Source organism: Canis lupus, chromosome 24 (assembly GCF_048164855.1).
Source record: "Canis lupus baileyi chromosome 24, mCanLup2.hap1, whole genome shotgun sequence".
Classification (NCBI taxonomy): Eukaryota; Metazoa; Chordata; class Mammalia; order Carnivora; family Canidae; genus Canis; species Canis lupus.
The window spans coordinates 37,919,252-37,935,588 of NC_132861.1; positions in this window are offsets into that span (position 1 = coordinate 37,919,252).

Consider the following 16,337-nt stretch of genomic DNA (forward strand, 5'->3'; position numbering starts at 1 on the left):
GATCCTGGGATCATGCCCGGAGCTGAAGGCAGATGTTCAACCACTGAGCCACCCAGGCATCCCAATATATGAATTTTAAGAGGGAACACAATTCAGCCTAGTTAGGTCAGCCTAGTTCAGCAAGGTTTCTGACAAACTTGGTAACAAAGGGATAGGACTTCTGTATGTATTAAGATTGAGTTCAACTGATAGTAAGAGAAACCAAAAGCAGTGGCTTAACAAAATAGACACTATTTTTTCACCTAACGAAATTTAGGATGGCAGTCTGGGTCTGGTTCAGTAGCTTCACAATGCCATGTAGAGGCCTGGCTTCTTCTATCATTCTGCCCTAGCATCCTTCTCATGTGGCTTTTTTCAAATACTATGACATGGATGTTATATCCTTAGCCATCTCTTGTCCATTCTCATCAGGAAGAAGAGGTTCTTTGTGAAGTATGTGTCAGCTGAGCCAGGTATTGCATATATGTGTGCATATTTATATATATGTACATAAATAATACAGTAACCTTCCTGGAAATATTGACTTTCATCTTGTTGGTTGTAGGTGAAAGGAAATATACCAGGCGAATCAACAAGGGAGGAAGAAGCAAGAGCTAATATGGACAAAGTCAAATGTTAGAGATCAGTAAAAACAGAAAGAAAGAAAGAAAGAAAGAAAGAAAGAAAGAAAGAAAGAAAGAAAGAAAGAAAGAAAAGAGAACTAGGGAGATGAGAGGATGGGGCCCCAAACAAGAGGTGTAGGCAATCAGTGTGCTTCATAAAACACCCAGGAGCAAGAATGGAGTTTGGCATTGTGCAACAACCAGTCTGTAGAATCTAGCCCTGGGTCTGGATTTGGGTTCCCAGGTAGAAGCAAATAGCCACCCTTGGCCATGTAGTTGCCAGTACCAACTCCACCTTCATGAATTGTTGTATAGCTCATATCTGTAGCACTGAGATATGCCGTGGGTTAACCTCTGGAATTGATGGCCCTGATGAAATGATGCCAGGTAGGAAGAGTCAGGGATGCCCACTCACAGCACAGATTCTTTCCCATAAAACTCCAGGCTGAGACAAGTAAGAAATTATGCCTTGATAGGTTTCTTCCTTAAAATATCCTGTGATGACTCTATGCAGTGCATAATCTCCTCTTCTGGAATCATGGTGGCTGCTGCTGGTATCTGCCATGATGTTTGGGTGGGGACAGAATGAGAGTACACAAAAAGATGACTCTGCTGAGGCTCCTCTCTGATGCAGCTCTGGGAGCTGAGACTATCTCTCCTTTCAGGAGATCACTTCTCTTTGGGCTGTAAGCCCAGAATCTCAACCACCCAGAGGAAGACTGTCATCTCAGGTCTAAACATGCACACTTTAGGTCATCCACCAACTTCTTGAAAGATGTAGGGAAAGGTGGGATAATGTAGGTCAGCATGCCAGTCCCTGAACAGGGCTCTGAGTCTGGTGAACTGCGGACCTGTCCTAGACTCATCCTTGCTAGCACAAGAGACTTTTCTACCAAGTGGGCCCTGTGGTGTGAGGTTCAAGGGCATCATATGGTCTTGGTGGAAAGGCTTATGCATAAATACTGTTTGTATAAACAAAAATGATTACCAGGTAATGGAGACTTCGGGAATCTGAGCTCTTCAGCCCACCCATGAGAGGTTCCATGAAAGTCATTTCTTGTCTTTGACTTCATCTTAATGCTTCCTTCAAGCTCCAGGACACCGTTCTTTTTTTTTCCCTCACTGGGTTTCAGCCTCATATCCTTTTATTTTGCCAGTAGAAGTAGGGAATGGAGCATTGCATAATGGACTAAGGCTAAGAGATTGCACATGCTATATAAACTCAAGAAAGGTCCAGTTGACAGGTACACAGGAGTCTCTAATAGGAAGTGAAAAGTACCAATCAAAGGGTGTCACCAAGGCACTGGGGAGTGAAGCTGACAAGCTGTGCCTCTCTGGAGATTCCCTTTATATAGTCAATGGGGCCCCAGCTCTTAGACTGATGCCCAACATCAGAACTTCAGGACTTAGGGAAATAGGACATACCAGACTGGTATGGGAGCATCAGGGTAGGGAGAGCACACTAGATGGAGGAACCAAGTCAGGTTGAAACGGCTTGCTTCATGCAAGATTTTCCTAAAAATCTCAAAGACTGAGCTGTGAGTCAGGGGTCTCAAATTCAAATCCCTCCAGAGTCAAGGCAAGTAGCAAGAATGAGTAAAACATGCTAGGTTTGAGAAAAGTCTTTGAAAGCACTCTCTTGGAAAAGAAGCAGAAACAATTTTACTTGCTTCAAGAAAAATGTTCTTCCCCCTTTATTGAAATATTAGGTCTCCAGGTCTATTTTTGTTTTCCCAATTTTAATAGATTTTGTGGCATAGAGATATATTTCTCTCTCATAAGAAAAACAAAAGCCTATGTGTTATTTTTTTTAAATAGCAAATCATGTTGGTGCTCCATCCATAAGTGGTGAGGATTGTGGAAAATTGCAGAGTGTGTCCCCTGACCTGTTTAAAGGGAGCCGACTACAACTTCTCAACACCACTAAATTGCCATCATGTTGAATGTCAACTCAGTGCTGACAGAGCTTCAGATTTTTTGAAAGAAGTCAAAATCTGGATTTTGTATTGTGAAATCTCCAAATATTTAAGTGTTGGCTCAAAAAAAAAGCAAGAGCGTGACCTAAACTGAACAGATCAAGAGGCCATCAGTCAGTGTTTTCTGTTACTGTTAGGGGCAGTGGCACCAGCTTTGAGGAACTGGGCAATGGTCGGGGTAGGGGAGGACACTGATTACTGAGTGGCCCTAAGATAACAGATTACATAAAATATTTTGTCCCTATGGCATCCATCACTTAATGAATTCAAAAGGCATAGTTTTTTGCAGGCACCCCTCAAACACTCCACTTCACTAGGCAGCATCGACAGGTGACTGCAGATATCAGCTGCCTGGAGTCCACTAGAATTTCCCAAGTGTGTGTAAGTCTTGGGTGGGAGAAAGTAAAACATTTTGACATTAGGTTGAGCTTCTCTATTTTCCAATATACTATGCATGCTATTCCCTCTAGGAATCAATGCTTATGAATTCATTAAGTCTAGGGACTGCGATATTTTGCTGGAATACAAAAAACAATCGTCTCCAACCAGAACATAAATTGCTACGTAGAAAAACTTTTGTGATTTAATTTTCTAGTGAATATAAAGAGGATCTACGTGACTATAGCTTCAATGCACTAATAATAGGATGCAAATGAGATAGGAACATATTCATACTCAGGAAATGGGTGGGTGGGAGGCAGTTTGCTGGCTAAAAGGACACCCCTGTCCATTCCATATCTATGGCAAAGCCGATAAAAACAAAGTGAACTAAGTGTCTTGCCTATTAATTACTGATTGAATATTAAAATACGTATTTCTCACAGCTGAGATCCAGGTTGGATAATTTAATAGTAAGAGACTCGTGTGCACATATAAGCACACACACACATGAGCATGCTGTGATTTGTGGAGGCATCCAGCCACCTCTGCAAGCAGCTGAGCAAACTATACTCTGCTGGCTCAGCCTGTGTCTACATGGGCAACCCAGCTTGCTCATTTATATTGAGGACTCATTAGATTAGTCAAACAACTCTTATTTTTTTTTCCTGAGTCATTGGAGTGAACATAATTTAAATCTGTCTTTTGACTAAATGAAAAAAATTAGCCATTCCTTCTCTTAAGGACTGTTTTTGAGTTTGCCTCCAGGAGGACACAATTTTGTGAGGTCCTTTGAGGAACTCCTGTGTTCCCACATGGCTGACACAGGCAGGTGACAGGTGAATGACAGGTGATGCTGAGGATCTGATGCCAAGAACACTGTTCCCACCCTGCCCTCCTAGGATAGCTCCATGCCTTGGGCCCCAGGCTCCTGATAGGAGTGAGAGAGGAAAGGTCCATGAGAATATAAGCATGGCAGAGGCCTTGAAGGTCATACTCTCGTTTTATGATGTGAAAACTGAGATCTAAGGAGGAAGCTTGTCCAGTGCAACTACTCAACTCCAGGGTTTCCAATGTTGTCCCTTAAAATCTCTGTCCCTACCATGCTCTACCTTGGCTTTCTAGGGCAAGTCCTCTCTAGGTAGAAGTATTTGGACTTTTGGCCCTTTTTGGTCTCCCTCAGTCTTTGGAGAACCTAAGCTTCTAGCTTCTATTACCAACCATCATCCATGAGGCCTGCCTTCCCAGCAGCTAGAGTCAGAATGTGGAGTCATTTGGAAAGTATGAGATGTGGGCTCCATCCCACCATAGGACCCATTAAGGTGACAGGAGGACTTACCCCAGAGTCTTCTAGGAGGATGGAGTTGGCTGACCATTGCTGAAGAGAGGAACAGTTTTCTGCACCTCTATTTAATAACTCCTTATGTACCTCCCTCACAGTTCTACCCACCCACTCCCTGGCCACCTTGGCTGCCCTTCATTCTGGAAGAGCTGAGTGCTTTGTTGTTTACAGAGAAGCCCACCTGATTAACAGTCAGGAATCTAGCAGGAGGAGATGTATATGTACAATACAGTTGGCCCTTGAACAACACAGGTTTGAACTACATGGGTCCACTCACCTGCAGATTTTTTTACAGGATAGTTCTATAGATGTATTTTCTCTTCCTTATGATTTTCTTAATAACATTTTCTTCTCTCTACCTCCCTTTACTCTATATGTTGGCAAATTGAGCACCAATAAGAAATAAATTTATATAAAAAATAAAAATAAAATAAAAATAAATAAAAATCTGGAAAAAATACAGTGTATAGTACATATAACATATAAAATGTGTTAACAGACTGTTTATATTATGACAGTAAGGCTTCCTGTCAACAGTAGGCTATTAGGTAGTTTTAAGGGAGCTAAAATTTATATGCAGATTTTTGATTTTGCAAGGGTTGGTGTCCCTAACCCCCATGATATTCAAGGATCAACTGTATATACATTCAGAGGGATATATATATGTATATTCAGAGGAGCATTAATTGAACTGATCACATCAGAATCCTTAATTTATTATATAATAATATGTATTGTATGTATGTATTATATATTATATAATATGTGTGATGCATGTGTGTGTATATATATGTCATATGTGTAATAGATACAGGCACCAGCAGCAGACCTAGTTGGAGTCCTAGCTCCAGCACTTATGCTCTATGACCTCAGGTAAGGTACTTGCTTGTCTCTGCTTTCTTATACATAAAGCTAGAAATAATAATCTATTTGCATTGCTGTTAAGATTAAATGTAAACTGGGCAGCCCGGGTGGCTCAGCGGTTTAGCGCTGCCTTCAGTCCAGGGCGTGATCCTAGAGACCTGGGATGGAGTCCCACATCGGGCTCCCTGCATGGAGCCTGCTTCTCCCTCTGCCTGTGTCTCTGCCTCTATCTCTCTCTCTCTCTCTCTCTGTCTCTCATGAATACATAAATAAAATCTTAAAAAAAAAAAGATTAAATGTAAACTACTTAGAATAGTGCCTGGAATGTTAGAAGTACTCTGTAAACACTAGTAATATTAGTGTGTTGTTCCCTCCAGAGGTATCTGCATTTTAAAAGTGATCTGACAGTGAGAGGGCAAAGCTTAACTCAACAGAATGCTTAACCTGATCATGAACACTTGGATATCAGGTGCCATCAAAAGGTTTTACTTTTTAGGATAGACCTATTGGAACATGCCCAACATCCTCCCACACCGGACCTATGAAAAATGCTAAGGCAGTGGATGCCCAGAATGGGCCAGATGTGGCTATCCTTGTGAACCAAAAACAAAGGGATCCAAGAGAGAGAAGCCCAGTGACAGAGAGTTTGGCTGGGAGTTGGAGGAAGCTGGAAGCAGTCAAGGTCTTCATGCTCCTAGAATTTCCCCCACTCCTTCTTGGACTTTTTCTAGCTATAAGCAGTTCTATTTTTCAGCTTGGGCTTTTGCCTGACATTTGAAGGATGAGCTATTAACGGTACTAAATTAATAACGGTTATAGAGTATATTTGAGAAGATCATAAAAAAATCAGTAATGTCATCATGTCAAGCAAAGTTTCTGATGGTTTTTTTTAAATTATGCATGTCTTTTATTTTTTTTCATTCCAACATTGATCCAGAGCTTTCAGAGGGACATTAATCTACCTGACCACATCAAAATCCTTAATTATTCACGTCCAGCAATATATCTAATTCTACAGAGATTCCCCGTGGATTTGCGTTGTTGAGGTGGAGTTTGGCAGCTCAGCTCTGCTCCCTCTGCTCAGCCCAGCCTAACCCAGCCCTGCACCCTCCTCAATGATACACAGCTGTCCCCTAGGCCTCCACTTTGCTCTGATGCACATAGATACCCAGGCTTATAGTTTGGGGAGGTATAATTTCTCCCAGTGTGAGAAGTAAGTAAAAACTCATAGGTGATAACTATAGAGGAAGTTCCTCTTTGGAGAAGGACAAGAAAGGCTGAAGAAAGTAGAGTAAACTTAATGAATGTGTGACCTCCTCTTTAGGATCCTGGAGCTGGATAACCCGTAACAAGCCATGAAACTTGGCTTCTATTTGTGCCCTGACAAAATGAGCTCTGGATCTATTTCACTGAGCTATAGTTGGAGGATGACACATTATCACACATGCACAAACATTATAGAACAGCAGAGCTGGGGAAGTGCAAAGCAACAAAGTAATAATGCTGGCAATGTCAGTCATGATGAGACTGGGCCACTCTGTGGCTGGTGGACCCCTCGAGGAGAAATGGCTGGCGAAATCCTCCCAAGAGCTGAGAGGGGTGGACTAGGTTGCCTAGTTTCACAGCATAAGGAATTTTTATTGGAGAGAAGAGCTACAATGCTGTTGTTTTGAATAAAGCCTTCATGAGGGCAATTTCTGAATGTTCTTAGCTGGATAGAGAGAGGCTGGGGTTGAACAGTTCATTTGGCAGTGCCAGTTCACTCAAACAATCTCCTCTGTCCCCCTATCTCCCTTTCCTTTCCATAGGCAGAAAGAACAATAAAAAAATCTGTCTTCCTCTCTCTGTCTCTCTGTTCTGTCCTGCTTCCCCCGTATCTCTTCTCTTTCCCTCTCCTCCACCTCATTTCTCTTGTTCTGCTTCTCTATTCTTCCAGCCCCCATGTGGTCCTAAGTCTCATTCAACAGAAATCTCCTAGTGAGAAATCTAGTGAGATTACGGTTTGTGTACTTTGGAGAAGGGAAATTGCTGGTGTCCGGGAGCTTGTAGTGTAGTTGGGATGGATAGGACTCATACAGGGGACTGGGGCCAAAAGCTAATCTGTATTTTCATTGCAGGCACCCTGACTCATCTGAACACCTGCTTGAAATGATTTTTTTTCCTGGAAACCCAAAGGGTCTCCCATATAAAATGATCAGGAAGTTTTACAAATTGACAGTTTACACCACAGTAGTTGAATTTGGACTCTCCAAAAGAAGGTAGGTCAATTGTGGTCCTCTCAAACTACCCTTTTTAATAGCAGGAAACCAACAACAAACAAAGGAATATAGGAAGCCCTTGACTCTGCCTGGGACATGAGTCAATAGACTGGAAAGGGAGAAGGAGGAAGGGATGCTTTTGGTGAGGGTGGTACCATGAGGAACCACTCAAAGGTTCTCACTTAGCTTATCTGTAGTTCCCAGAATGGATACTTGACATATTCTTATAAGTTAATGAATGTATGAATGAATGAATAAAAGTTTTTCTGGAATGAAAGGGTTAGACTATGGGCACTGTAATAGGTCAGACTATCCACAGGCCTTAAAGCATTGCAGCACTGAGCATGAGAGGTGAAATAGGAAGGGAGAGATGACAAAGCCAATGCTCACAGTCCTGCCCATTTCAACTTGCATTAGGAGGAGAAACAGGCAATGGTTGAAATTTCCAATTTACCTGGGCATCCTCAAAAAATACTAATGCCTATATGCCATCCTTGGAGATTTTGATTGAATTGTTCTGACTGTGATCTGAACTTCAGAAATTTTAGGAGACTTCCAGATGATTTTAATGTGCAGAGAAATTTAGGAGTCATCAGTTTAAAAGACAAAAAAAAAAAAATAGGACTATTTGGAACCTGTTTTGCATTAAAAACTAATGGTAGGATGTTTTATTGAATGATTTATAAAAAATCTACTTTCTAAGGAAAGTTAGAGGCCTGAGAATTTGGGGGTGGGGGGTTGGCCAACACACTGGTTCTGAATGTCTGGCTATAGTTACCCATGGTCTTCTCTGTGGTTAGCCATGTCTTTGTATAATCCTGGTCTCAAGTCACAAAGTCGTCTCAGCTCTTTAATTACTAAGCTATGAGACCCTAATCAAACTAGTGGTAACCTTTACTTTTCACCTATTCTTTCACACATAGAGAAAGCCATGTCTACACAAACAATATAATTTAATGTTCATAGTAACCCTGAGAGGTAAGAACTATTGGTATTCTTTTTCAGATAAGGAAACTGAGCCACAAAGGACTGAATTGTTTTGCTCAAAATATTGCTACTATGATCCCTTGGGCAGGATTCAAATCCAGCTGTAACATCAATGCCTGTGCTTCTTCCAGCCTGAGCACCCTCACCACACCATGCCACAATCCAGTGCCGTTTATCTATAAATAGTGAGGCTAGATCACATGACCACCAAGCTTACCATGCACAGAAGATTGGCCCAACCTTCTCCTGCCCAACCTGCAGCAGCTGGCAGGCCTAGATAATTGGGCCCCTGTAGTCCAGACCTGTCAGCAGTTTTGCAAGCCAGTAGACTCCATCTGCCTGTGGGACTGGCCACTATCAGAGTGGACTTTCAGGGTACAGAGAGCAAGCCTTCAGTGACTAGAGCTACCCTAAACACTTCTCTTTGCTCTTTTTCCCCAGGGAAAAATAATGGAAGAACTGATGCCCATAGAGCATGTCTAAGGAGCCTTAGCTGGCACCCTAACAAAGCTACAGAAATGGACCAGGTATCTCAGCCATAAAAGAGCACTGGGCTGAGGGTCAAGAGATTGTGCTCAAACCTGTCTTTGACATTAATTTGCAATGTGTCCTTGAGTTCTTGAGTAAATACCTTGACCTGTTATGTCATCGATGAAAAAAGAAGAAAAAAAAACTTGGACTAAAATTCTAGATTACTCATAGATAACTTCTAAGCTTACAATCTAGAAGACTACGAAGCTGCATTTCTGCATCATGTGAGAAGTTGTCCATAAGGGGTGAGGTTTCTGAAATACCACTCTTAGACTTTAAGCGAGGAACATGAGTGGTGATGGAGGTCCAGTTTAGAGGCCTCTTCCTTTGAGGGATCTCTCTGAAGCCCAGATCAGGCATGTCCCCAGTTCTTGCCATCTTGCACTTCCTTGTTGGAAGCAATATTCTAAATCATTTCTACTTGGGATGCTGCAGTTTGCCTTCCTCACTGAAATCTTTGGGAAGCAGAACCCCATGTGTCTTCCTCACCATAGGTATCTCCCCTGCCATAAGGTGTACCTTACTTATAGTAGCTCACTTGTCCAAAGTGGGGAGGAAGAATAAAAATGAATGATTTGGTTCCAAGCATGGGGCAAGTAAGAAGAGAAGCTATGCAATGGCGCAGAAGCTTGTCCTGATGTCACAAATGACACTCCTTTGGTAGTCACACGGGGAAAACTAATTCCAGTGAATTTGTAACAAGTGCTCGATTCCTGCCACTAGTTGCTCACAACCTATCTCCCAGTCAAGACTGAAGTACCTTGTGGATGCTAGTATGACACCTCTTCAGGCAGAAGCTGGCTTTGAGGGCCAGGGTCAGGGCGAGGGAACCTAGAGGCCTCAAATACTGTCTGTAAGGAGGTGACTCTCGGTGCTGCCTGCTGCTCCTTGGAGTGAAAACTTCCTTAAATCTTCCCTCGTAGGTACCTGGCTTGCCTCATCCCACTGAAGGCCTTGATGTGAATTCATAAAGAGCACAATGATCTTGGAATCAGAGGAATTTGGTGCAAGTGGAGGTTTTGTCCCTTAGTAGCCAAGTTACCTTGAGTTGGTTACTTCATCTCTCTGGGCCTCCTTTACCTCATCTGTAAAATGAGGACTCTATTCCAAAGGATTATTATGAGGAATAAATGAAAAATGCTCAAATGCAACAGTATAAATGAGTGAGCCTGGAGCAGTGCTTGGCAAACACTATATTGTCAACTAATGTTATTTGGATCAGTTTATCAGTGACATGGTATGCACTGTGTCCCTCTCTCCTCAGCTATAGAAGATGTGGAGCTGCTGAGTTGGGTGGCCAGGTGAGGGTGGGGTTGGGAGGGCAACTGCTCAAGGTGGTGGTTGGGCAGGTCATTTTTGTTCTCTGTGAACTCTCTGTGCCTACCCGGGATCATTGCTGGGAGCCAGCAATTCTTGCTGAAAGAACTGCCACTTTTCTTTCCTTTTTTTAAAGATTATATTTATTTATTCATGAGACACACACACAGAGGGAGGCAGAGACATAGGCAGAGGGAAAAGCAGGCTCCCGCAGGGAGCCCAATGCAGGACTTGATCCAGGACTCTGGGATCACAATCTAAGCCAAAGGCAGACGCTCAACCTGAACCGCCCAGGTGCTCCTGCTACCATTTTCTCTCCCCTGCCAATTTGTATTTTTTTCTATCTGCTTAAAGAATCCCTTGTCCTGCCCACTCCACTGTGTCTCTGGTTCCATAATGGCACAGGACTCCATCCTTTCTCCATTAATAGCAAAGGGAGACACCTCTGTGGGGTGGCACATTCCACCATGAGCTAACTAATGGCCAGGGAATAAATTGTTTTGTCAGCACTGAGTGGGACCACAACTCTCCACTCATCTGGCACACCCAGGTTGGCACTAAAAGGAAACCATTAGCCCGGAAGAGAGGCATTTTCTCTATCACCTCTCACCCTCAGCCTGATGTTTAGCCCCTCCTTCCTACCCAACCACCTTTTTTTCATTGTTTGTTGACTGCCTTTCATATATTTGATTTTCTAGGACCACCCCAGTTTTAAATACTCTTCCCTCTGTAGCAAAACCTAGATAGCTCCTCACTAAATGTGTTTCTTCTCCCTAGCACACAGCTGGACACATTTTCCAGCAGCTCTTGCAGTTGAGTGTGCATATTATGGTCGTCCAGCCAATGAAATGTGGGTGATAGAGATGCTTATCACTGGAGCCTGGCTCTGAAAACTCCCACTTACAGTCCTATACACTTTATCTTCACCTGTTGCCCCAATGTTGACCTCCAGGGGCACCTTGGAAACCATGTGTAGAAGATGGCAGGGTCCTGCTGCTAATTGGATTTTATATGTCAGAGAAATAAACTTCTGCTTTGTTAAGGCAATGAAATTTTGGAGTTTATTTGTTATAACCATTAGCAGGATCACATTATGACTTTCTCAGGCCATAGAGACACTTATACCTTCATGATCTCCTTCCTCCATAAAATAATATTAAAAACAATTTTTTAAAACTGTGTTGGTACAGGAACATAATCCATGCTTTCCTTATGATTTTAAAAGAAATGAAAATATGATAAAAGTATCATAATAGTAGGCCCTAAATACTGTGCCTATGGCACCAAATGGCTGAGTTGTCCCTGGCTATTAGCCAGAGTTAAATATAAACACTTCTGACCCATAAATACACACTATCAAATTACATATCCTCACTTTGGATTTCTAGACAATGACCATAATCCCCCTGTGACACTGCTCACTCCTCTTCCCTGCCTTTGTTCATGCTGTTCCTTCAGCCCAGGATGCCCCTGATTCCTTACTACTAAAGCCAGCAGACACTGTTGGTGCCCTGCCCTTGTCCTTTTCCCCAGCTACCTGTAGTTCTCCTTCGTTTTCTGTGTCCCTGCCCGAGAACTTTCTCTGGCCAAGGGAATGTGCCTGGCTTAGAAGTGAGAAGTATCTAAGAGTTAATACCTGGAAGAAATGCCTAATCCACTGAGGATGGGAATTAGTAGGATCATACCATAGTTTCATGTTCCCTCAGTTTCCCAGGGAGGCTCCAGTGAGGTTGAGCCCCAGTTTTCCATGAAAGTGATCTGCACAGAAATTCACCCCTGATTGGCTTTTCTGTCTTCCCTGTCTCCCAGTCCTACTCCCTCCTATGTGCTTCCTGGGATCATCTTCCAAATAAACTCTTTTCTTTTAAACATTATCTGCTTTTGAAGATATTCAGGCTAGGGAACCAGTCTTCCCGTTATAGCCTCAGCTCCACCATGAGGCTCCCTGACTAGCCATGTCCCTGGTTCCTTTACTATTTTTCCTACCTTCTTCTTACCCCAACAAGTCCCCAAGAGTAGTCTAAACTGCCCCCACCTGCTTACAGGTGACCTTGGGGCTATTTTCTGGTTGAGTGGAGCCCATACCTCCCACTCCCTTGTACCCTCAGCACTGGTGAGGCATGGGGGGAGACTAGGAGAACATTCACTGTAGGTATTCATGGCTGCACAATGCTCTGCTTGGGAGAGAGTTAATGATGGGCTTTTTCATTTGAATAGAATTTTATAGTTTTACAGAACTTGTATTTTTTCTTGTGGTCTCCTTTCATTCAAACAAGGCCCAGGTCTATTACTTTTCTCACCTGAAAAGTGAGGATGATGAAGTTCTAAAGCAGTGGTGGATTTCTGGTGGTTGCATAGGTAAATATTCAGAGGCTTGAGAGCATGAGTTCTTCCACCCCAAATTCTACCTTAACCCAAAGCGCAGGCTGCTCCTATCTCACATACATGCACAGTTTCCCTGGGTTCTCACAACGGTTCAGCAAAGCTGGTACCATTATATTCATTTGATAGATGAAGATGAGAAAATTGTGCCTCGGAGAATAATTTGCCCCAAAATACATAATCAGAAGGTGACAGATTAAATTCTGGGACCATGATCCTACATGGGAAAGAGTATCAGAGAAGCCTTAACTCTGATCCCATCATAGCTCTGCTTGCTGCCTTCCTAATAATTTTTCTCATATGTGTGTGCACACATGCACACATGCAGAGGGATGGTGGAGAAGGGGAGAGCGAATCTGACAACATTGTCACCCTTGATCACCAAAGTCTGATTTCTCTGGATGGCTTTGTAACATCCTCATGTTTAAGATTTTTACCTTTTTCTTCTTCCAACTCACTATGGTGTATGGATTATGCATTCTCCCCTCTCTCAAATTTCCACCATCCCTAAGACTGAATGGGTGCTTGCCCTTAAGACTAACTTTGCAAAAACAGACCTTCAACAGGGTCCCAGTAGTGGATATGATTTCAGTTCACTCTGGCAGAGCACGATTACAATTCTCATCCATGAGTGGGGGAGTATTTTAAGCTAATTTTTGTCACTTACACCTTTATATAAATATTAGAGATTTTCTTAGAAAGGAAGATAAAAGTAGGCATTGAAGGAAAGACAAAGAACTTGACTTTTTTTTCAGTGTGTGTGTGTGGGGGGGCATTCTAACAGGCTAAATAGGCAAGGAATGGAATTTGCCAGTGAATTCTTTGATGTACCGTTTAGCTATTGTTTGCTTTGCATGCCCAAGATTTAGTCTTTCTTTATATATACTCCCAAAAGGAATTACCCTAAAACCACTGGATTGTGGTGAAAAGCATTCGGTTTAAAGTCAGGTTGGCTGTCTTGAGCCCTACCATTTACTCATTTACTCTCTCACTTACTCAATGTGTGACCCAAGATAGGTCACTTAACCTTTTTAAGACTCAATTTCCTCATTCGTAAAATGACAATAATACTTACACCTGGCATATAGTTGTTTCTTGATACAGATCTGTTGAGTGAATAAATGAATGACTTCTGGATTTGTTGAGAGGATTAAATGAAACAAATCTAGGTGAAATGCTATAGATAGGTGACTTGCCAATGTTTTTCTTTCAATCTAGTTGACAACTGAAAAGATAAGTGGGTACCACTGAGGGAGCTATTTATGTGGAGAGAGCATGGGTGTGGGTTGAGGGGGGAAGTGGCAGCAAGAACTGAATTCTGGAGGAAGCATCCAGGAGGGAAAGCCCCTCTCACAGCCTTTTGTGTCCTCTCCAGCCAATGTCCCCAGCTCTGGCTGTCACTTCCTGCCATCCCATGCAATCCCAGGGGAAAGGTTGTTTCCATGACAACATTTCATCCCAAGTAAGAGATTCAGGAAGTCACCTTTTCTCTTTCCCTCCCCTATCAAGCACAGTGTGTGGAGACAACAGCTTTTTGTTCTCTTTCTCCCAGGAGGCAGCTGGGTGACACAGAAAGGAGAGAGGAGGGACTCAGAAACCCTGAGGAGTGAAGGTACTGCTTTGTGCTGCTGACATCCTGATTCTTCCTTGCAGGAGGCAAAGTCAGAATGTCCATGCCTCCTGCTTGGTCCCAGTGTGCCTCGGTCTGAAGGCAGCTAGGGAGACTCCACCTCCCCACTCTTCCACTCAAATGCCAGCTGCTGTAGGGGATAAAAATGTCACCTTCATCTCATCTATTTGGTTTCATCCCAAATGTCACTTCCTCAGGGACTCAGGGAAGCTTTTCCCCGACAGTCTTTCCCTGCAGAGTGGGTGAGGGGCTTTGGTTCTGTGCTCTTCGCCTCCTGGCAGCACACCTTCAATGATGTGCAGGGGCCTGCCACACTCCTTGGCTGTAACTTTGGACTCTAAGCAGAGACCTCAAATGCCTACTTAACAGCAGTGATTCTGGTGTCCAGCATGGTCCCTGGTATGCAATAGATTCTTAACTTGTACTTGTGGAATGATGAGATGCATAAACGAATACCTGAGATTTCTTTCCTGACCCATCCCAATGTATAGGCATGGATGAGGAAGGGACTGCATATTAGGAGTTGACAGTCCCTAAATGACTTTACCATTCACTTACGCTACCTGACAAGAGCATTATGAGATTAAAATGGTGCAATGCTTGTAAAACATGAAAGTGGAAGGTATTATCAGTACAGAATGGAAGTTTCCTCATTGTGTCTTTTTCAGCCCACTCCTTACGATCAATCTGTAGCTAAAATCAATGAACATTTATTGAGCATTTATAACGGGCTAAGCAGTGTACTAAATGCTTTATGTGCACCATCCTCATTGCATTCTTACAGTGACCATGAGAAGCAGGTGCTATAATGTCTTCCCAGTTTACAGATGAAGCAGCTAAGGCTTAAAGAAATTAAGTAGCTTGCCAAGTTTAAATGTTTAGGAAGTAGTGAAACTGGGATTTGAATCAGACACCTGTGTTCTCAGTGACTCTGAGACCTTGCAGAGGTTGGGGCAGTTCAACTCTGAAGCCCTCTCCCACCAGATTTTATTTTCCTTTCCACTGTCCAGAGTCAGTGACCCAGTATCTTCCCTGGCTGGCTCTACTTCTGTTCAAAGCAAGATTTATTAGTGGAGCTAATCAATTAAGCAATCGTTGTTTATTGAGTTTCTCTTCAATTATTCAATATTTATTGAGCACATTCTATGTAGCCAGCATTTGTGCAATGAGCCATGGAGAATACAAGAGAGGTATATGATTCAGCCCTCATCTTCAGGTAGCTTGAAACTAGTGTGTGTGGGGGGGTGTTGATAAGAAAGAGATTGGTAATATTAAACCACATGAGAAAATCTTAAATTCATCAGTGCAAACAGGATAGTGGAATGCAGAGAGGGGACAGAGCTTCTCTATTATTCAATGTAGAGTAAAATTCATGAATACAGTGGAGCTTGGTATCCTTCAAATCCAGGTAGGAATAAACTAAGTAAAAAGATGGAAGAGAGACTTTCAGGTAGAGAAAAACAGCATTTTCAGAAATGCAGAGGCATGGGCTGCTTTAGCACCCAGTACTGGCAGGAGAATCATCCTTCCCTAAATGTCAAATACACAAACCCAGTCTTGCTCTCTAGCACATAGCATAGTGCCTAGCATGAAGTAAGCATCCATTGTATATTTGTTGAACTGAACTCATGCGGAGATAAATAAAGACAGTCACTGATTTGCAAGGAACTTAGCATCAAGTATATATATATATATACACACACACACACACAGCATACAGTATATGTATATATAGCATGTATTATATGCATATCTACAAAATCAAATGTACTAAGTGCTGTTTATACTATGATAATTTTGTTTCCATCAATATGGCAAACTAGATTACATAACTCTCCTCTTGTAAAATACATAGAAATGCTGATAAAATTGAGAAAAGAAGCCGTATTTTTAGTCGTTAAGAAATTAAGTGAAGTTCACAGAAGAAAAAAAATGAAGTAAAACACAGATCTGGAGATGTGAGCCATGCTGAAGCCAGTTGCTATCTTTAGCTTCTTCCAATTCCCTGTGGCTTGAGTCCTCTATTTCCACAGTCGCACAGGGGCAAGAAACATCATCGGGACCCATACA